The 22,529-nt window shown below is 38.6% G+C and overlaps 1 long non-coding RNA gene across 2 annotated transcripts; it reads right to left on the bottom strand.

Moving 5' to 3' along the window:
- Nucleotides 1-4,053: 4,053 nt before the first annotated feature.
- On the bottom strand, nucleotides 4,054-22,043 carry LOC133242269 (uncharacterized). 2 transcript variants are annotated; one of them, XR_009734823.1, is made up of 3 exons: nucleotides 21,604-22,043; nucleotides 14,376-14,431; nucleotides 4,054-4,268 (listed from the first exon to the last, which is right to left on the bottom strand). It is a non-coding gene; the product is annotated as an uncharacterized LOC133242269 (long non-coding RNA). The 2 variants fall into 2 exon arrangements; XR_009734824.1 differs by lacking the exon at nucleotides 21,604-22,043 and adding an exon at nucleotides 17,057-17,165.
- Nucleotides 22,044-22,529: the final 486 nt, after the last annotated feature.

Here is a 22,529-nt window from a genome sequence, read left to right as displayed (position 1 = left end):
TAAAACTCAGGAACAAAGTTCATAGCAGAACATATCAGGCAATATCTTCACAGTCTCGAGGTAAGGAAGGATTTCTTAGACCAAACATACACATACAGACACACACACACACACACACACACACACACATAAACCATTAAAAAAGAGTAAATTGGACTTTATCAAAACCAAAACTTTCTGCTCAGTAAAAGACTTAGTGAAGAAAATACATAAACGAATCAAACACTGGTAAATAATCTGCAGCACATATATCTGATGATGGACTTATATCCAGAATATGGAAATAACTCCCATAAATCAACAACAAAAAGAAAAATGCACTTTCTAAAATGGGCAAAAGAATTGAACAAACATTCCACAAAAGATAAATGAGAGACAAAGACCGCATGAAAAATGCTCAACACCATTAGTCATTAGAGAAATACAAATGAAAAACACAGTGAGATACCACTTCATGTCTAATAGGACGGCAAAAATACAAAAAGATTAGCAACAGCTAATGTTGGTGACGAAGTGAAGCAGCTGGAACTCTCATCCATTGTTGGTGGGATATAAAATGGTCCAAACACTTTTAAAAACTCTTGACAATTTCATATAAAGTTACATATAAAACTTCCCGAGGAACCAGTAGGGTATTTACTCAAGAAAAATTAAAGCATATGTTCATAAAAGGTCATAGATAAGAATGTTTAAAGCAGCCTTATTCATAACAGTCCCAAACTGGAAGCAATCCAAAATCCATCCACAGGAGAATGGGTTTTAAAATGTTATATTGAGAGAATAGAATATTTAGCCATGAAGAACTTATGATTTACTCCACAATATGGATGTATCTCAAAAAATTCCTGCCAACCAAAAGATGCAGATACAAAAGGTAGATACTGAATCATTTCATTTTTATGACACCAAATACTGTTAAAACTAATCTACATGACATATTGGGGCTGGGCAGACTGACTGGAAATGGGCACGATGGAACTTTCTGGGGTAATGAACATGTTCTACTTTTTTGTCTCGTGGTAATGTGCTACCACGGTGTTATATGGGTGTAGACAACTGTCAAAATTCATCAAGTTGTCCACCTAATATGTGTGCATTTTATTGTATGTTAATTTTTCTTTAAAACTATTTCAAATCAAAAGTCAGAAATGCAGTCTTAAAAACAAATTAATTTATTAATGGGTTAATTCACCTACTTAAAGAAGCCACTAAATGAACACTAGTTTGTATTTTTCATTTCAATACAACTTGTAAGTCAGTGGCAGTTATTTTCCATTGGCTAGGGCATGAGGAAGAAGCCGTATTATATAAACTGAAACATAAAATGGCACTATGGAGAATATGATTCTATCTGTATACCTTAAATGAAAGGCACATATAAATTATTACTGTAGAACACAAAAGAGTTCCAACAAATGTGTTTACATAGGAAACTGATTATAGTTCTTGACTAATAAGAAATATTACTACTTTCCCTTGGAGTACAAAAAAGGGTCAGGCTTAAGGCCACTTCTATGACTAAGCTGAAGCTGCTGTTTGGAAAAAAGGACGTAACTGCAGTTGTGCTAATCCACTTATCTCCCATGAACTCCCTGGAATCTTTCTGCTGTGAGCCCACACAAACTGGAGATCTTACATGAAAATCACCTAAGTCTAACTAAAACCCAAAAAATGAATTAATTTACCCCAGGCTTCACAGTCAAGCAATGAACTAGGATTAAAATTCAAGTATCTGATTCTCTGTTGTGATTAATTAATCCAGCAAACACGTTTTAAACATCAACTCTTCTAAGTTCTGGGAGTAAAAGCCAAGTTTACTATCCAGTTGGTCAGTGATAAAGCTGGACATTTATGTAGCACCTAACGACTTAACAAAGAACCTTCATGTTTACTGTGAAGTGACCAGGATAGTATTATTATCTTTTTTTATTATTTTTCACTTAAGAAATATTTACTGATTTCATACTATGTGCTAATCATTTGGGGCTTCCCTGGTGGTGCAGACGCTGAAGAATCTGCCTGCAATGCAGGAGACCCAGGTTTGATCCCTGGGTTGGGAAGAGGCCCTGGAGAAGGAAATGGCAACCCCCTCCAGCATTTTTGATGCTAGATGGGCTCCTACTGTTTTGAATCTTTTTTTTTTTTTAATTGGAGGATAGTTGCTTTACAATGTAGTGTTCATCTCTGCCACACAACATGAGTCAGTCATTAACTGTGTGTGTGTGTGTGTGTGTGTGTGTGTGTGTATAAGAGGCTCTCTCTTGAGCCTCCCTCCTACCCCCAGATCCTAGCCCTCTAGGTCATCACGGAGCACCGGGTTCAGCTCCCTGTGTATACAGCAACTTCCCACTAGCTATGTGTTTTATATATGGTCATGTACACGTTTTAATGCTACTCTTTCAGTTCATCCCACCCTCTTTCCGCTGACTGTGTCCACAAGTCCAGTCTCTACATCCATGCCTCTAGTTATACTGCTGAGGAGAGACTCACAGAGAAGTAGTGGGCAAAAAAAAGAGGTAGGAGGTAAAGCTTCTAGGCATAGATCATTTTAGCTAAATGAACAAGAGCTAGCTTGAAATTGCTTATATGTAAAAAATACAGTTCATAGAGTACAAAGTGTGTCTCTGTCACTTTAAATTGCTGCATTTTATGTTTCTTAATACAACCTTAAAAAATTCATTTCTGTGGGCCTGCAAGCACTTCAGTCTCCCCCCTTTTGTTGTTTCTTTTTTTGGTCTTCACATTCCTTAAATGTGAACGTCACTGTGATTCAGTTCTTGGTTCTCTGGTCTTCACTTGCTATGTTATCTCCCATTATCAGTGTGCTTTGCTTCTCACACAGCTATGACTTCCAGATGTAGCTCCACAACCCTGATCTCTCTCCTTAGATTCAGTTCTTAATGTCCAATGACCTGATGTTGTTTCCATTTCAATAACCTTCCACTGATACTTCAAATTCAATACTCATCAAAAAATGGAATTCATCACCTTCCCTATAAAATCGTCCATCCATCATTTTTCTATAAATATCCAAACCTGAAATCTCAGTGTTACATTTGACTCTTCTCCTACGTAGCCAGCAAGTCTCCTCTTTTCCTCAGTGGTCCCTGAACCTGTCACAAGCTGGGTTTAGGCCTGGCTGCTTCACATTTGGACACTTAGGGCAGCCCACATTCCAGCCTCTGCCCCCAGCCGCCATCCATCGACCTCCAATACATTTCCCACATTACCACCAACTTAAACTTTCCTCCTCCTTGCTTACATCTCGTTATTATTCTGCTCAAAAATCTTTGACAGCAACTCAACATTCTAATCAATAAAGTCCAGACATTCAGTTTCTCAAAATCGGACCTCCACACTACTCTTCCCTATGCGAACCCAATGGCTTAGCCACAATGATCCATTCACTCTGCCCCCTAAAATACGCCTTACACTTTCCCACTGCTTAACTTTTAATCCTGCTATCCTCTGCTACTGAAATGCCTTCAGGGCATCCTCATTCTTTAAACCTCTCTCTAATCCTAACTCTCCGCAGGCCAAAGTTATCTCTTACCTTTGATTCTTCACAGAACATACTGTCTGTATCATTCAGATGGCACTGCCTGTCTTCTCTCTATTTTGTGTAGGTTGGTAGTCTCTTTAGGTATACACTGGAGGTCCGGGAATCAGCATATCTAATTATTTTATAGTTCTTCTATCACCAAGTCCAAAGTGTTGCTTGTAAGTCAGTGCTCAACAAATATTTATTGAGTGGGTGACAACTGCAGCTGTTTACTATCCATATGAATCTCAGAGCAGAAATTTTTCATCATTAAAACATCTTTAAAAGAGGAGAAGATGCCTCCTTTTCTTAGCTGTTACATTGTTAACTCTATTTTTTATGGAGATATCTCCAGAGTATTGTGACTATGATCTGGTTTCTGGGAAGGTGATGGGACGATGATATATGGTATATTTCTAAAACTAGACAGTAAGAACTGTTGCAGACATAGGGCTCCACATTCCAAAAAGGAACATTTGATCCCTGGGTAGTTTTAATCCTTATAGTTCATCAACCCTTAGTTACTTTTCAAATTAAGTTAGCTGTAATAATTTCTTAATGTAAATATATTTAAAGAAGTTACATTTATCTAACTGGCAATGTAGGCCCTGGAGTCTTACTTCACTATAATGGACATCCAACATTCCAGCATCCTCCTTCATTGCTCCTTCTTCATCAGTGTTGGAAGTAATATTCTTGAAGGCTGAACATCCATTAGGGAATAATTCTGTGTGAATAAAAAGCAGTGAAATAAATTTACTTTTTTAAAAGTGTTTTGTAAATGAAAGACTTGCATTCATTAGTTATCCTTAAAATATATACATATTTTTGGTAAGGAACATAGCCATAAGTGTAATTTTCAGTTACAAACACCCCCCGCCACATGCAATTTTAACAATTCTCTCTCTCTACTCTACCTCCTACCAGTCTTTTCCCCAAACATTGAGCTCAAGGTACTTACAAATAAATTTCATGCCCTGACTATGCCTCATCTGCAATGCCTATTATATGTTTTCCTAATGTGATCTAAAATTTGTTATTAACTCTTTGATCCTGTGTATGTTTATCATCTGTCACCTAAACAAAAAGGGCATGTACTTTTCAGGTAAACATTGATGAGCTTTTGTAATCATCTCCAGTTCCTTGTTTTACTGAATAATTGGAAAGTGGCCTAGGACTTGTAAAGAGAGGCAGGAAATAAAATTGATGCCAAGAATGAAGCATCCTTACACTGGAAGAGCTAGAGTTTTTGGTGTTAGATAGACTCAGTTCTATCATTAACTGTATGATTTTAGACATGTTTATCTCTCTAGGACTGTATCTGTAAAACAGATGGCAACTACTTATAAGAATTCAATGAAATGTAAAGTGTTAGGACAGTACCTAACATACAACAAGTATTCAATGAATTAGTTTTACCAAAGCTACCAAGAAGTAAACTAGGTTTCTTGAGATAAAATTAAATAATTGCTAGCAGTTGGTATAGTAAGTGACTGCAGTTGGATCGCTGAGAGGTAAGAAGTGAGCCCAAGCTGAGAACAGCTGCTGTAGGATTGTGGACCAAATTGTTACCATCAAACAAGAGTCTGGGGATAGAAGGCCACATGGTTGCCCTAGAGATTTTGCACTTAGGAACATGTCCCAACACTCTTGCTGTGGTTGTATTTACCCCTATATAAGTGGGTTGTCACTTTAAAGGAAAATTCAGTCTCCTTATAATAGAATCTGCTAGTCAGTGGTCGCAAAGGGGACAAACAGCTTTTGCCATCTACTGTTCTACACTCTAATAGTGATGCTTAGAAATGATGACGTTCTCACAACTAAATATTTGGTAAGCTTCCTGGTGTTAGAGGCTGGAGAAGGAAGAAGGAAGGTTTAAGAAAGCCAAACTTCATACTGAGATTTCTCAGCATTCTGATCATGTACCATGTCTTGGTCTACGGGACACTCATTGAGTAGTAGTGCGCTGAGAGAACGTTTTGAAATTTAGAAGGAAATATCCCACTTGATTACCTTTATAAAGTGAAGAGTTAGGCAGTTAAGGATAAGGGCCCAAAACGTGAGTGAACAGATAAAGAATATAGTCCTTAATAAAGAAAAGAGTCAACCTCTTGAGGGCCTCAGGCAGCTACATCCATGACTGGGGGAACAATTCTGTCTACTCTGAGGATAGTTTATTCTAAAAGATTCCCACATTCAAGGTTTCTCGAGAAGCCCGGGATTTAGGAGAGGACAAAATGGGGCCAAAGCATCTTGGGAAAGAGTCTTTTGGTGTGTATCTCAAGGAGAGGGAGGGTAAATTATGGTTCCTCTCAGCAACAAACAGGTTAAGAGTTACTGCAATCCATTATTCTTGCTAAGTGCATTATCTTGATTCCTATGCCTGATGACGTATCTCCAAAGAAAGATCATCTCCTGTGTGTGTATATGTATGTATGTGTGTGTGTGTATATATATATACATATATATATATACACATACTTCCCTTGTGGCTCAGCTGGTAAAGAATCCACCTGCTATGCAGGAGACCTGGGTTCGATACCATCACATACACACACATATTCATATATATATAAGTTATCAACACCCTCCAAACTATCCAATGATAAGAGGACTCTTTTTTGTGGGTCTTCAAAATGCTTGGGGAAAACTTTGATTCCCTTTAGTCTTGTTTCGTTTAGTCTTGTTTCAGATGAAACAAGTGACTAAATCTAGGCCAGTGTATATCTGTGTGAGGGCTCTTCTGTAGCCCTATGTAGCATTATGTCACATGGTCTTGAAGGGTCTGCTTTAAATCTTTCTGGTATGTAACCTGGATTCCTGATTCTGCCCTTCAGAGCTGTGGCTTCTGTTTTCCTGATGTTATCCTAGGGCAAGCAAAATGCAAACTGTCCAACTAGACCACTACCTTGAGCAGAAAGGTCCCATGGACAAAGTGGAGGAGAGTTTGGAGGGTGGGAATGCTACCCTTGCTAAAATAAGACTGCTAGTTAGAAGAGAATTAGGAGATAAGCCTCAAGTGGAGGGCTAAAGGGGAAAGGCTGTAGCTGGGAAGGAATTGAGGAAAGGAAAAGCTACGCAGAACGGAAGGTGTCAGATCCGGGTATAGAGACTTGGGAAAGCGACCAACATTACCCGATAAGGCATGACAAGAACAGACTCTATGGGAAAGGAAATTCCTTTTCCTGGGGTGATGGAGGAGCTCTATAGGCCTGAAGCTTTGCTGAATCTTGGATGCTCTGTGGTGGTGGAAGAATGCACACTTGATTCTTGTCTACCCTGGGAGAAAACAGCTGTTCACTGTCTCAGGAAGAGAAGAGGAAGAGGTGCAGAAGTCTAGTCTCCAGAGAATGACACCTAGAACATGTTGAGGTTTGCAGACAAAGTGAAGTAAGGAAATTTAGATCTGTTTTTTGATTATGTATTTTTGGGACTGGGAGTAACTAACACCTCGTATCACCGCTTAGAGGTAACTTAGAAAAAGGGAAGAAAGTGAGATCCTTGAGATCTCTGGTACAAAGAACAAGAGCTCTGGCTGAAAGAAGTTTGCAGGTGGGGGTGAGGCAGGGAGCACTGTACCTCTCTCGCCACTTTCCCTTTCCATTCAGTCCCTGAAGCATAAAAAGCAGGATCTAGAAATGGCCCCTCTCTGGTCTTCTGTGGTCACTTCGGGATGCCTGGGGACCAAGTCTTTGCTCACTCAGGCGACCACCCCATAGGACAAACTATTTTTTTTTTCTTAAAAACTCTAAACAGGAGAACATCTGTCTCCAATGTGTCACCTGTAGCGTTTCATTCCATCTTGATGAAAAAGAAAGCTTTATGATGACTTCAAGAGAAATGGCATACAACTTTGAGAAAACTGAAAAATTTTGGCAATTGATATGTCAGATTTTGTCTTAATCATAAAAGGATATTTGATAGAAATCAAAGGGTTCTACAACTGCTCTATTGTTTTTGATAAATAAGTTTGTCTTAAGTGTAAATGGAAATTTTTCTTTCAGTCCTGTACTCAAATGTACTTTTATTTACTCTGTGAATATCCAGGTCTTACTTAGGTTATGGATTTCTCAGACTGGAAGACAGGGTAACAGATTGAGTCTAACTTGTGTTTTAACATTAGTGGGTTCATTTCAGTTCCGTTCAGTCGCTCAGTCCTGTCTTACTCTTTGCAACGCCATGGACTACAGCACACCTGGCCTCCCTGTCCATCACCACCTCCCAGAGCTTACTTAGACTCATGTCCATCGAGTCGGTGATGCCATCCAACCATCTCATTCTCTGTCGTCCCCTTCTCCTCCCACCCTCAATCTTTCCCAGCATCAGGGTCTTTTCCAATGAGTCACTTCTTCACATCAGGTGGCCAAAATATTAGAGTTTCAGCTTCAGCATCAGTCCTTCCAATGAATATTCAGGACCCATTTCCTTCAGGATGGACCGGTTGGATCTCCTTGCAGTCCAAGGGACTCTCAAGAGTCTTCTCCATCACCACAGTTCAAAAGCATCAATTCTTTGGCACTCAGCTTTCTTTATAGTGCAACTCTCACATCCATACATGACTATTGGAAAAATCAAAGGTTTGACTAGATGGACCTTTGTTGACAAAGTTATGTCTCTGCTTTTTAATGTGCTGTCTAGGTTGGTTATAGCGTTTCTTCCAAGGAGCCAGTGAGTGTCTTTTAATTTCATGGCTGCAGTCACAATCTGCAGTGATTTTGGAGCCCCCAAAATTAAAGTCTGTCACTATTTCCATGGTTTTCCCATCTATTTACCATTAAATGGTGGGACCAGATGCCATGATCTTAGTTTTCTGAATGTTGAGTTTTAAGCCAACTTCTTCACTCTCCTCTTTCACTTTCATCAAGAGGCTCTTTAGTTCTTCTTTGCTTTCTGCCATAAGGGTGGTGTCATTTGCCTATCTGAGGTTATTGATAATTCTCCCGGCAATCTTGATTCCAGCTTGTGCTTCATCCAGTCCAGTGTTTCTCATTATGTACTCTGCATATAAGTTAAATAAGCAGGGTGACAATATACAGCCTTGATGTACTCCTTTTCCTATTTGGGACCTATCTGTTGCTCCATGTCCAATTCTAACTGTTGCTTCTTGATCTGCATACATATTTCTCAGGAGGCAGGTCAGGTGGTCTGGTATTCCCATCTCTTTCAGAATTTTCCACAGTTTATTGTGATCCACACAGTCAAAGGCTTTGGCATAGTCAATAAAGCAGAAATAGATGTTTTTCTGGAACTCTCTTACTTTTTCAATGATCCAACATATGTTGGCAATTTGATCTCTGGTTCCTCTGCCTTTTCTAAATCCAGCTTGAACATCTGGAAGTTCACGGTTCACATACTGTTGAAGCCTGGCTTGGAGAATTTTGAGCATTACTTTACTAGCATGTGAGATGAGTGCAATTGTGTGGTAGTTTGAGCATTCTTGGCATTGCCCTTCTTTGGGATTGAAATGAAAACTGACCTTTTCCAGTCCTGTGGCCACTGCTGAGTTTTCCAAATTTGCTGGCATATTGAGTGCAGCACTTTCACAGCATCATCTTTAAGGATTTGAAATAGCTCAACTGGAATTCCATCACTTCCACTAGCTTTGTTCTTAGTGATGCTTCCTAAGGCCCACTTGACTTTGCATTCCACAATGTCTGGCTCTAGGTGTGTGATCACACCATCGTGGGTATCTGGGTCATGAAGATCTTTTTTGTATAGATCTTCTGTATATTCTTGCCATGTCTTCTTAATATTTTTTGCTTCTGTTTCTTTTTTCTTTTTTTTTTCTTGGCGCGGGCCTTGCCGCCTTGCTTGCCACGACCAGACATGACAGTGACACCCACTAACAATTGCTCCCGCCAAACGCCCAACAAACTCCGCTTCTGTTTCATCCATACCATTTCTGCCCTTTTGAGCCCATCTTTGCATGAAATGTTCCCTTGGTGTCTCTGATTTTCTTCAAGACATCTCTAGTCTTTCCCAGTCTATTGTTTTCCTCTATTTCTTTGCACTGATCACTGAGGAAGGCTTTCTTATCTCTCCTCGCTGTTATTTGGAACTCTGCATTCAAATGGGTATATTAATCCTTTTTTCCTTTGCTTTTCACTTCTCTTCTCTTCACAACTATTTGTAAGGCCTCCTCAGACAACCATTAGTGGTTTACCTTGTCACAACTATCACACTTTAATCATGAAATTAGCAAAATCAGGTGTTTTGGATCACTGGAATGATTGAGGCTAAGGGAAGGAAACTAAGGATTTTACTAATGCCACCATTTCAGAATAAGATTTTCTAGTTTAAGTCAGTAGAGTTTTCCAGGCTTAAAAATAGATTGCACCTATAAATAAATATGTAAACTTATCCTAAATTTAACATTATGTTTTGTTAAAATGCAAAATATCATTTTTTCCTACTCAGAGAAGGGCTCTTTGATTTCTACGAAGGAGAAATTCTAAAATAAACAAACAAATTAAAAAAAAAAACCTTGAAAGTACTGTGAAATAAATATTGAAATGATTAGTTTAAAAGCACTGTTTCACTTACTGAAATATGTCACATTGTTTGGTGTTCAGGCTGTCTGCCTCAAGCCAATGTCCAAAAACTCTCACAAAAATACTTATATATTTTAGTTGCTCTTTTGTCCAATCCTATAGTTATAATTCTTAAAGCCTAAGTACTGAAAATGGAGATAAATAATTCTTGACTTTTGCTTAGTTGTAAGATCAAACTTGTGAAAAAATTCTGAGGAAATATTTTATTATATTTATTTTCCATATCTAACAGGTATAGGTTTATAAGTAGTAGACATAAAACTCATTTCAAACTTCTAATAACTGAAAAGATGACATAATATTAACCTGATATATCTGAAAGACACACCTAAAACTTTATTAGGTACTGTGTTTAGGGGTCTCATATTTGTTAGTTTATTTGTAACTGCAGGTGTGCAATTTCAATATTTGTTTTTATGGCAATTTCACAGGCATACCAGTGATGTAGAAAAAAAAAAAAACCAAACAAGGCCTGCTTTTGATAATTAATCTACTTCTCCATTTTAAAACCACATATGAACTAAAAAGAAAATACTAGAGGATACCAATTTCCAACATATGATTGTTGAAAAGAAATTTAGTCCCAAACAGAAAGTGTTAAATTTAAATACAAGTAAAAAAATAAATAAATAAATTCAAGTAAAAGGAATCATTTTAGTCACGCCCTTTTCTTTGGGAAAAAATATAGCTAACTGTAGAAATTTTGGAATTAAAAAATAAAACAAGGTAGTTTTCTCGTAGTCAAAACCACAGTAATGTGACTCCCACAAGATGGTTTCATTTTGCAGTAATGTTACTCATTTGACTGCCTTCAAGATAATACTGGGTTGACCAAAAAGCTCTTTCAGGCTTTTCCATATGACATTACAAAAAACCCAAGTGAAGCTTTTGGCCAACCTAATAATTTGGCAATTATGATAGACAGTGGGAGGTTTCTTTGAAGTGCCCAGTGTCAATCAATTTTTTAAAAAACTTTTTATTTTGTATTGGAGTAGAGCTGAATAACAATGCTGTGACAGTTTCAGGTGGACAGCAAAGGGCTCGACCGTACATGTATGTGTATCTATTCTCCTAACTCAACTGTTTTACTATTTAAGTAGTGGTTACAGTAGTCACCAATACTAATTTTGGAAAGAGAAGCTTTCAGGCAGATTCCTGAATTACACTGGCTGAATCCCGAGCCCTTTAAGACCATGATTCCATTTGTGGCCCCCTCCCACCCCTGCAACCAGCCCCAGCTCTACTGAGACATAATTGATACTGAACACTGTGTAAGTTTAAGGTGTATGTGTTGATTGGATACATGTATATATTGCAAAATGATTATCACATTAGAGTTCATCACCACACATAATTACCATTTCAGACAGAGTGAAAATATTTAAGATCTACTTTCTTAGCAACTTTCACGTATATGACACAATTTTCTTCACTATAATCACTATATACACTAAATATCCAGAACATGTTCATCTTGTAAGTAGGAATTTGTACCCTTTGACCAAAATCACCCTATTTTTTGTCATCCCTCTGGCTACCGCCATTCTACTTTCTGCAGCTACAAGTTTGGCTTTTGAAGAGTCCACATATCAGTGAGATCATACAGTATTTGTCTTTCTCAAACTTCTTTCACTCAGCATGATATCGTCAAGGTCCAGCCGTGTTGTCACAAATGGTAGGATTCCCTTCTTTCCATTGACTACATGTGCCTTGTCTTCTTCATCCATTCATGTGGATCCATTTCATGTTTCCATAATACTAATTAGCATCCTTTCATTTCAGGTTGAAGAACTTTTCTCAGCATTTCTTGGAAGACAGGTCTAGTGGTGATGGACTCCCTCAACTTTTGTTTGCCTGGGAAAGTGCTCATCTGTCCATTTCCAGGACAACTTTGCTGGACGAAGTATTCTTGGTTCGCAGTTATTTGTTTCTTTCAGAACTTGAAAAATATCATTCTACCCTCTATTAGCCTTTAAGGTTTCTGCTGATAGCATCCCATAGATCATATAGGCTTTCTTCACTCTTTTTCATTTTTCTTCTTTCTCCTCTGACTCGATAACTTCAAAATATTTAAGATCTACTTTCTTCGTAACTTTCAAATATATAACACAATCTTGTTCACTATAATCACTATATACATTAGATATCCAGAACATATTCATCTTGTAAGCAGAAATGTGTACCCTTTGACCAAAATTTAATTCAGACTATTTCTTCTGCTTGATCCATTCTGTGTTTAATACGCTCTATTTCAGTTTTCACTTCATTCATTGTATTCATAAGCACCAGAAAATGTTTGGTTCTTTTTTTGAGATTTCCAGATCTGTTTACTCCTCATTTTGTCTGCATATTATTTTCCTGATTTTCCTAAAATTTCTGTTTTATTGTAGCTCATTGACCTTCCTTAGAAAAGCTATTTTGAATTATTTATTGGATAAATTGCAGATCTCCATGTCTTTCTTACCACAAGATTATTGTGATCCTTTGGTAGTTTCATAGTTCCTTCATTTTTCATGTTCCTTGAAATTTTACATTGTTATCTTCACATTTGAAATAGCAGCCACCTTCAACCAATTTTGCTGACTGATTTTGGGTGAGAAATACTTTCCATCTGTCCTGCTAGGGATTCTGAGGCTTTCACCGACCTTGTATGGATACACCTGCTCTGTGATTCTGGCTCCCACATATGACAGAATTCATGAGCACATATGTCTTTTCTCCATCATGTAACATACCAGGGCAGGTGCTAACAGACTCCCATTTGATTTCCCAAGGGTGGTGCTACTTGTGGTCTCTCCCTGGACCACAAACTCTGGCTGGCTTTCTGCACATGCTCAGTATCCATCTGCCAGAGCTGGCTCTCACTGCCTTCAGCAGCAAGCACATACATCCAGCTACAGGATGGAGGACAGTGTGGTTGAGGCACATGGAGCACAGGGGGTGCCTGTGGGCCAGTGGGGGATCCACAGACTAAATATCTCTAGGGATGTGTTGGCAGGCTTTTTCATGGAGTCCGTGATGTGGTTAGTAGGGTCTGTTTGCGTGTAGTGCCCTCTCAGAATCCTATCTGCTGCTCCCTCAGCCTCTTCCTGCCTCCATCATTCAGTTCACAACTAAGTACTCTGGATAGAGCAAGAGAGAAATGGGCCTCTTTGGGAGCATCCTGTGCTGCTGGGAAACACAGTACATCGTCATATGCTCTCACTTTTCCCTGCATTAGAAATCAAGGGTGAGAAAGTCTCTCTTGGCACTGAGCTGTGCCACCTTGTGGAAGGTGACATGAATAAATCAAACTATTCCTCTTACCCTCTTCAATGCATTCAAACTTGTATAATTTTTGCTCCAATAGTATCCTAGAACTTCTCCACTGGACTTCTGGACTTCCCCCAAGGCTTTCTTGTCTGTGGGTGATTATCCAAAATAAGTGTTCTCCGGGGGATCCTAGACTGCAGCTGACAGAGGCTGGAGCCAGCTCATAGGCCACTGCAAGGTCCACAGACAGAACACAGGTCTGTCTGCCCATTACCTGACACATGGGTGGGTAAAATTCCTCCCAGGTCCCTTGGTATGTGGGGCTGGATCCCACAGCTCCCACAAAGGCACTTCATCCATGTATGGATGCCAAATTGTTCTTGAGATGGGTATACAAACAAACGACATATTATAGGGCCATCTAGCTGATGTGTGAACTCCCTTTCTTGTCTTTTTAGCATTTTCAAAAATATATTTCTTTCTTTCTTTGCCTGCACTGGGTCTTAGTTGTAGCAGGTGAGAACTTTAGTTGCGGCATACACGATCTGATTCCCTGACCAGGGACAGAACATGAGAAGTGGGAGTGCAGGGAAGTCCTGTCAACTCCCTGTTAATACCAAGATACTGTTATACTAAAATGGCTGTAGAGATTGAATTCGTGGACAGTTGTTGGTAAAGTTGGGGCAGACAGGGGAAAATAAGTGATGTATGTTATCCAGAGCTTCCCATAAGCCCTGAGAAGAATTTAATCTGTGGCAGTCTTGCAGGGACACAGTCTTGGAAAACAAACATTGAGCATCAGGCCTGGCCCTGTACTATTTAACTTATTCTTGTACTCTTAATGAAAGCAGAAGGTAAATGAACAATCCAGTTTTCTTTTAGAACAACTTCTGTTCAACAGTGAGTCAGATGAAAGGTGAGCATATTTTTCAGAGCTCAATCATATCCCATTCATAGCTGCAAGCTACAGGCTGCAAGCTTCCTTGGGCTAACTTAAGTTCTCCCCATCCCTAAGAATAGAAATATCTCACTTTTTCGATGAAGAAACTGCAACCAAAGCTGCTATGTGGACATAACACATTGCTGCCTGAAAAAGGAGACAAAGAAGGAACCGTGAGATTGTGCTCCAGGGGTTTGGGAGGGCTTGTGTTTCAAACAAAGTCATAAGTAGTCACCTCTGAAAAATCTCCATTTTTTATATGAATCTTGGCCATGCTATCAAGTCAGGTTTTTCTGAGCTCTGAGATACTTGTGTAAGACTTGGCTAAGCTATACTGGAGATCAATTAGCATTTTGGGGTCCTTCACCTTCTCCTTCATTTGAGCTGTTGCCATAAGAACAGTATGAATTCTCTTGGTCAAGTCTTTGACTTCTGAGGGAAAAGCAGTTGCCCAATATCAAAACAAACAAAAAAGACGTATTTATCAATATTATTGGTGTGCTCTAAGCCTAAGCAGCCCATCTTGGGAATAACATAGAACTTTTACCCCGTGTCAGAGATCACGGTATTCATTCTTGGTTCTTGGCATGTGGGCATGCCTAAAGAGTTTTACACTAATTCTTTAAAAAAAATAGTCTATTATCTCAGGCTTCAAAAGCAGTGAGTTTGGTGGCAGTATATTCCTAACACATAAAAGCACAAACTCTGGAGCCAGACTACCTGATTTTGGACCCCACCTCCTCTGCTGTCAATTCGATTGCCATGAAGGTAATCCATATTCGCCATTATTGTTTAATTTTAGTTACAATAGTAACTAAAAATTGATATCATACTATGCGTCAAGCAGTGGCCTGGGCACTTTACATGTTCTAAACTTTATAACAGCAGTCTGAATTAAGTACAATTATAATTCATTTTACCAATGGGAAAACCAATGTACACAGCAGTTATGTAGTCTGGCCAAAGTTGTGACGTTGGTAGGTGGTAGAGTCAGGACTGATACTCAGGCAGTGGGGCTACAGAGCTCATGACCTTAGTCACTCTTCCATCTCCCAACTGCCATATGCTTTAATGTGAAAACCATACTCTAGACATTTCCAATTATGCAAATCAGAGTTTATGAATCACAGAACACTCTGAAGAGGTTAAAGATTTCATTACTTTCTCTTAAAGCATTGCTTTGGTCCTCAAAAGCACAAAGTTAGAGTTTCCTCCTTATCAGTCCTATGGCTTCCTATTCACTCCACCAGAGTAATCACAATTATATGTAGGGTTCTGAGAAGAGGAGTAGGGACAGCTACAGGCCTTAGGGAGCTTTTCAATGTGAATACCACCAAACGTGGAGAAAATTATATTCAAAAGTGTCTTCTTTAAAGATGACTTTTAAAAATGATTATCCATATGTGTGTGTACGTGTATATATATATACACACATTAGTAGAGATTCTTCATCTCTTCTTATACATTAGTAGAGATTTCATTTACTGGGAGAAAGCTATACCTTCGTTGTAATAGACTTTATTGGTAATGATTGCCCTACCAGAATAAAACTGTCATCTCACCAATGAGTCATGAAAAAGATTTCCTATGAAAGAGGTCTAAAACAGACCCCATTTACTTTGAAAAAGTTGGTAGTCTAACTTTTATATAACATGGAATTAAGGATGGTAAAAAACTAGGAAAATAAACTCTTAGGGTATGAGTAAAAGATGCTAAATGACATAAGCTATTTCTGTGCTCTTGGGATTAGTTGGAGCATATACTGATTTCTTAGGGAACCAGTAGAGCTGGCTGAAAAGCTAACTATCCCAGCCTGAGAATGGCTGGTACTATTCAGTGTTGTTTTTGTTGTTGGTGGTGGTGGTTTTTCAGTCTAAGCAACATTCCTATGGGGATATGTTTTGGTACAAAGATGCAACACGTCCCAAACGTCAAGTATGCTTTGACTGTGAACTTTTTTTTTTTTCCAGATTTTACACAAATTTTCAAATTATGCTGGAAGATGACCTTTCCCAAGAATGGGGATGATTCCTCTGGGAGGAAACATTCTCTATTGGCAAGGGAATCTTCTTCCCTTGTACACATACATCACTGAAGAACAGAACCTACTCTCCATGCAACAAAACAACATGAACTTTTACAACGTTTTAGGTTTTAAGTATATAGGTAGGAAAGACTGACGGTGTTCAGGGTCGTGGGTTTGGCCTCAGCCATGTTGCCCAAGAATGACAGCCTTGGACGTGGGTTTGCCAATAAGTATCTCTGGCAGGCCCCAGTTAACAGATGATTGTTTAAGCTCAGAAAATCATCAAGTAATGAATCCCTTCTGTGCCATTCCTCTTCTGCTGGCAAAGGATCAGTCAGCTGTTAGCTACTCTAGTAAGTGAAGTTTTGTGAAATTTCCAACTCAGTGCTTAATTAGCCAATCTTATAAATGGGAACAACAGTTGGGGAAAAAAAAAAACTTTCTTTTCTAAGTAAGTTTAAATATCAAGCCCAGAGAAAATTCAAATTATATCATAATTATGTATACATAGTATAGTCTTTCATTCACCCATTCAACTAATACTGAATATCTACTGTGTACCCGGCAGTCTTCTAGGTGCTAGTGGTACAGGGATGGACTAGACAAAGCCTTGACCTCTGAAGCTCACATTCTGTACACTTGATACTATATAAAAGTTGTGAATCCAATGCACAGTTTACCTTGAGAAGTGAATCTCCCCTAACAGTGAACATGGTTCTAATTCTTCACTTACAGTGAGAACATACCTTCCTAGGTCTGTCACTGTTTGCAAAGTGATTGATAATGAATAAACTCCTGAAATCTTGATCCTCCACTTAGTGCTACATCCACTATCAATTGGCTTACAGCAATTATTATCTGTGAAAAGAAGAAATGTCCTTTCTTCAATGTCATTTTTCAAATGTCATTATTTCAAATGTCTTTTGAATACATGCTGCTTGTTTTCTTCAATGTACAAACCCATAAGCACTCATACAAAATGCTTCTTTTAAAGATTTTACAGAGTTCTATCAAAATCTAGTTTCTTCCTACATGAGTGGTTTAAATTCTTCTATTGAAACAGCAACTTTAGGGGCTTGCCTGGGGGCTCAGTGGTAAAGAATCTGCCTGCCAATGAAGGAGATATTGGTTGAATCCCTGGTCTGGGAAGATCCCACATGCCACAGATCAAGTAAATCTGTGCCACAACTATTGAGCCTGCACTCTAAAGCCTGTGAGCTACAACCACTGAGCCCACATGCCACGGCTACTTAAGCCTGAGCATCCTAGAGCCTACGCTCTGCAACAAGAAAAGCCAATGCAATGAGAAGCTGGCACAACAACGAAGAATAGCCCCTGCTTGCCACAACTAGAGAAAGCCTGCACAGCAATGAAGAACCCAGCATGGGCAAAAATAAAGAAAAAAAATTGTCAAAAGCTAACAACATCGCAAACGAAGCAACTGACAAAGAATTAATCTCAAAAATATACAAGCTGCTCATGCAGCTCAATTGCAGAAAATTAAACGACCCAATCAAAAAATGGGCTGAAGAACTAAACAAACATTTCTCCAAAGAACACATACAGATGGCTAACAAATACACGAAAAGATGTTCAACATCACTCATTATCAGAGAAATGCAAATCAAAACCACAATGAGGTACCATCTCATGCCAGTCAGAATGGCTGCTGTCAAAAGTCTACAAACAATAAATGCTGGAGAGGGTGCAGAGAAAAGGGAACCTTCTTACAGTGTTGGTGGGAATGCAAACGAATACAGCCACAAGGAGAACAGTGTGGAGATTCCTTAAAAGACTGGAAATAGAACTTCCATATGACCCAGCAATCCCACTGCTGGGCATACACACCAAGGAAACCAGAATTGAAAGAGACACGTGTACCCCAATGTTCATCGCAGCACTGTTTCTCATAGCCAGAACATGGAAGCAACCTAGATGTCCATCAGCAGACAAATGGATAAGAAAGCCGTGGTATGTATACACAATGGAATATTACTCAGGCATTAAAAATAATGCATTTGAATCAGTTCTAATGAGGTAGATGAACCTGGAGCCTATTACACAGAGTGAAATAAGTCAGAAAGAGAAACACCAATACATTATACTAATGCATATATATGGAATTTAGAAAGATGGTAACGATAACCCTATATGCAGGACAACAAAAGAGACACAGATGTAAAGAAGTCTTTTGGACTCTGTGGGAGAAGGCGAGTGTGGGATGCTTTGAGAGAACAGCATTGAAACATGTATATTGTCATATGTGAAACAGATCGCCAGTCCAGGTGTGATACATGAGACAGGGTGTTCAGGGCTGGTGCCCTGAGATGACCTAGAGGGATGGTATGGGGAGGGAGGTGGGAAGGGGGTTCAAGATGGGGAACACTTGTACACCCATGGCTAATTCATGTCAGGTATGGCAAAAACCACTACAATATTGTAAAGTAATTAGCCTCCAATCAAAATAAAGCAATTAATTTTTAAAAAGCTAATGAAAAAGTTCTATCATAAAAAAAAGAAATAACAACTTTAGTAAAGTTGCAGGATACAAAATTAATACACAGAAATCCCTTGCATTCCTATACACTAACAATGAAAAATCAGAAAGAGAAATTAAGGAACAACTCCATTCACTACTTCAACTAAGAGAATAAAATACCTAGGAATCAACCTATCTAATGAGACAAAAGACTGAAATGAAGAAAACTCTAAGACATGGATGAAAAAATCAAAACACAAATAGATGGAGAGATATACCATGTTCTTGGATCACAAGAATCAATATTATGAAAATGACAATACTACCAGAGGCAATCTACAGATTCAATGCAATCCCTATCAAATTCCCAATGGCAGTTTCACAGAACTAGAAGAAAAAAATTTACAATATGTATGGAAACACAACAGACCCCAAATAGCCAAAGCAATCTTGAAAAAGAAAAATGGAGCTAGAGAAATCAACCTTGCTGACCTCAGATTATACTACAAAGCTACAGTAATCAAGACAGTATGGTATTGGCACAAAACCAGAATTACAGATCAATGGAGGTTCCTAATTTCAAATTTTATTGGGACTTTTCTTGGTTTGATGTGAAAAACTTTTGAAACACACAGCACATCTAGATCTGAAACCATTTTCATAATTAGTGAACTGATACAATGGTGGTCAGATATTTACCTTCAGTATGTTTGCTAGCAAGTAGTTTTAGCAAAGTTGGGAATAAAGGACATTTCTTTGATGCTTTCTCATTTCTTTTCACTAGTCTATCTCAGTGTGTGGACTTCCAAGTCCAGTACCTCAGCCCCTTTCTTTGTTTCTGACTAGGGCCTATCTAAAAAGTTTAGACAGTAGTATATGTTACAGCATATACACTACATAATAACAGTATAATGCCATGTAATGGTGCTTTTAGGCTTCACTGTTGGCTCACCAGTAAAGAATCTGCCTGCAATGCAGCAGATGGAGGAGATGTGAGTTTGATCCCTGGGTTGGGAAAAAACCCTGGAGGAAGGCATGGCAACTCCTTTGGCTAGAGAATCCCATGGAGACAGGAGCCTGGCGTTCTACAGTCCATAGGGTCGCAAAGAGCCCAGACATGACTGAAGCACCTGAGCATGTATGCATGGTGCTTTTTAATCTCTCAGGCTCCTTTTAATGAATGCTTACATGATTCAGGCTTAAGTGTTCATGGCCAGAAGCTTTACCCCTGATCTGAGAAGCAAGATATTATAGGAGTTGTGTGCAAGCTCTTGAGTCCAAGTGCCCTAGATGCAAACTTTGACTTTATCAATTATTCACTGAATGGCTTTGAGAAAGTGAATTAACCCTCCTGTGTCTCACTTTCCTTAAAGGCAATATAGGGATAATAACAATACCTACATTATAGAGCTGTTATGAGGATTAAAAAGATCATACTCACAATATTACTACTTAACCAGTTTTTTGAGCACTTAGACATGGTTCTAAGCCTGCAAGTTATTAATTCATCTTATTTGAATATAGAGCTTGAGAGAAATTGATGTTTTAACCCAGAAGGATGGATCCTAATGAAGTTCAAAAAAATCAGCGCACTAATTGCAGAAATGCTTTGGAGGAAGGCGGTATTCAAATGACATCTCTATGAGAGCAAATATTCGATACTCTAACAAATAATTTTAGACCTAGTATCCAAAAATAATTAGATCAAAGATTTTTACAGAAAGCATATACTTCTATCAGATTTTCACATCACTGATGATGTTTCTAAAAAGCTACTTATGGCTGTTTCCTCATTTATAACCCAGTCGCAAATAAACAACTGCAATGGGACTGACCATGGCACTAAAGATAGAAATATGACCAAGCATTTCCCATAGTACAGCTGAGGGCAACTGAGCCAAGAACTCCCAACTGTGTTTTAGTTCAGACCTGTTTCATCACACAAGCAAAAAATTATGGAGATGTTGAATAACAACTGCCACATACTAAGTGTCTATTATGAGCTAGGCATTTTGTGCCTGGCACTACATACACTTTATTTTTAACCCTCATGACAAACCCTGAAAGCTGAAACATAGTTGGCCTCAGTTTACAGATGAGGCAAATAGTTAAGATGAACTGAGTAAAATCCCCAGGGTCACATATTAAGTAAGTAGCTAAGCTATGATTTAAATCCAGGTAGGTCTGATTCCAAAGTCCATGTTTTCCACTAAACCTTGAGACTTCACTCATTATTTTTAACTAACTGGGCATGCTGGAGATGAAAAACACAAGTACTTCATCTGTTACTTAATCATCTTGTTTAATCCTCTCCAAAACCATATGAAGTGGGTAGGAATATTTACCAGTATTTTACTTACGAAGCATCTGAGGTATTAAGAGACTAAAGAAGTTCTCGCTAAGGTCACACAGTGTGTGATACTCGTGCAATCTGGAATCGATGCCCTTAACACCTATGTTCTCAAGCAGTGTTGTCCAGTAGAAATAGGATATGAGTCCCATGTGTAATATTGAATTGTCTAGCAGCCACATTAAAAAGTAAAATGACACAAGTGAATTTTGATTTATTTTACTTAAACCAATATATCCAAACTATCATTTCAACATGTAGTCAATATAAAGCAATCGAGATGTTTTACTTCTTTGTATGTAGTCTTCAAAACTCACTATTTCCTGAATTCAGACTAGCTAAATTTCACGTGCCAGATGGCCACCTGTGGGTAATAGCTTTGTATTAGACTGGGGAGCTCTAGATATTAATGTAGAGAGGCTAAAGATTGAACAGAAGAAAGAGAAGCTTCAGTTCTCACTGACCTGCAGATGTGTCCTTAAAACGTTTTCCTTTTGGTGTACTCAAAATTGTTTCTCATCAGAAGATACAAAAGTGCAGAGGCTTTATTCCTGGTTGAGCCAATCTGTGATGTGCAGCACTTTAAAACCTCATAGCAAAATGCAGCACACGTTTACTCTTCCTTTGAAAAAGGCCGAGGGAAACTAAACAATAGGAAAAACATAAAGAATTATCTGAAAAACCATAAAACAGAAATCAGTCAACTATCAAGTGCCTACAGTATTCTCCCTAAAACTAAGCTGGGTGCTTTGAGGATACACAATCAACATAAGATTAGGGCACCGCTCTGGAGAACCCAAGCTAGATAAAAACATACAGACCAGCATGTATTAATGAACGACTGAAATGATGACTCATTTCATGATGATGGTCTCAATTTGGGCCATAAAAATGGGAAGGCCAATCTGCATTACTTACTCTTTTGCTTTATATTTAAACAGTTCCTTATGTTATAAACTTCCAAATGCTGGGGAAATTATATCAAGAATCTATTCAGCAAATAAAATTGATCTTTTAACAAAATGGAGTATAGATGAAGTGTAGACACACAAACAAACACGTGCATCCTCTGCTCATAAACAGTGCTGAGTAAAATACAGGTTGGCATAGAAAAAGTACACAAGTGACTATCTAATCCTCCAAACAGGCAAAGGACTGCTACTTTTGGAATGTATTCAGTCTGCTTTGTGGAATATAAGCTGTACATAGAACATAGGCTTATTGCAAACTTCCATGCTGACATGTCTCGGCAAGTGAGTACTAAGCTGCTCCAGGGTACACAGTGGATTTTTTTAGGGAGTGTGAAGCTAGATTCTTTCAAAATCATTCTCAGGAATACTGGATTTAAACCCATATTATAGGAATCAACATAAGGCTAGGGCCTTATTTC

The sequence above is a fragment of the Bos javanicus genome, chromosome X, assembly GCF_032452875.1.
Source record: "Bos javanicus breed banteng chromosome X, ARS-OSU_banteng_1.0, whole genome shotgun sequence".
Classification (NCBI taxonomy): domain Eukaryota; kingdom Metazoa; phylum Chordata; class Mammalia; order Artiodactyla; family Bovidae; genus Bos; species Bos javanicus.
The sequence above is the reverse complement of the archived record's forward strand: the minus strand, read 5'-3'. Positions and strand labels throughout refer to the sequence as shown.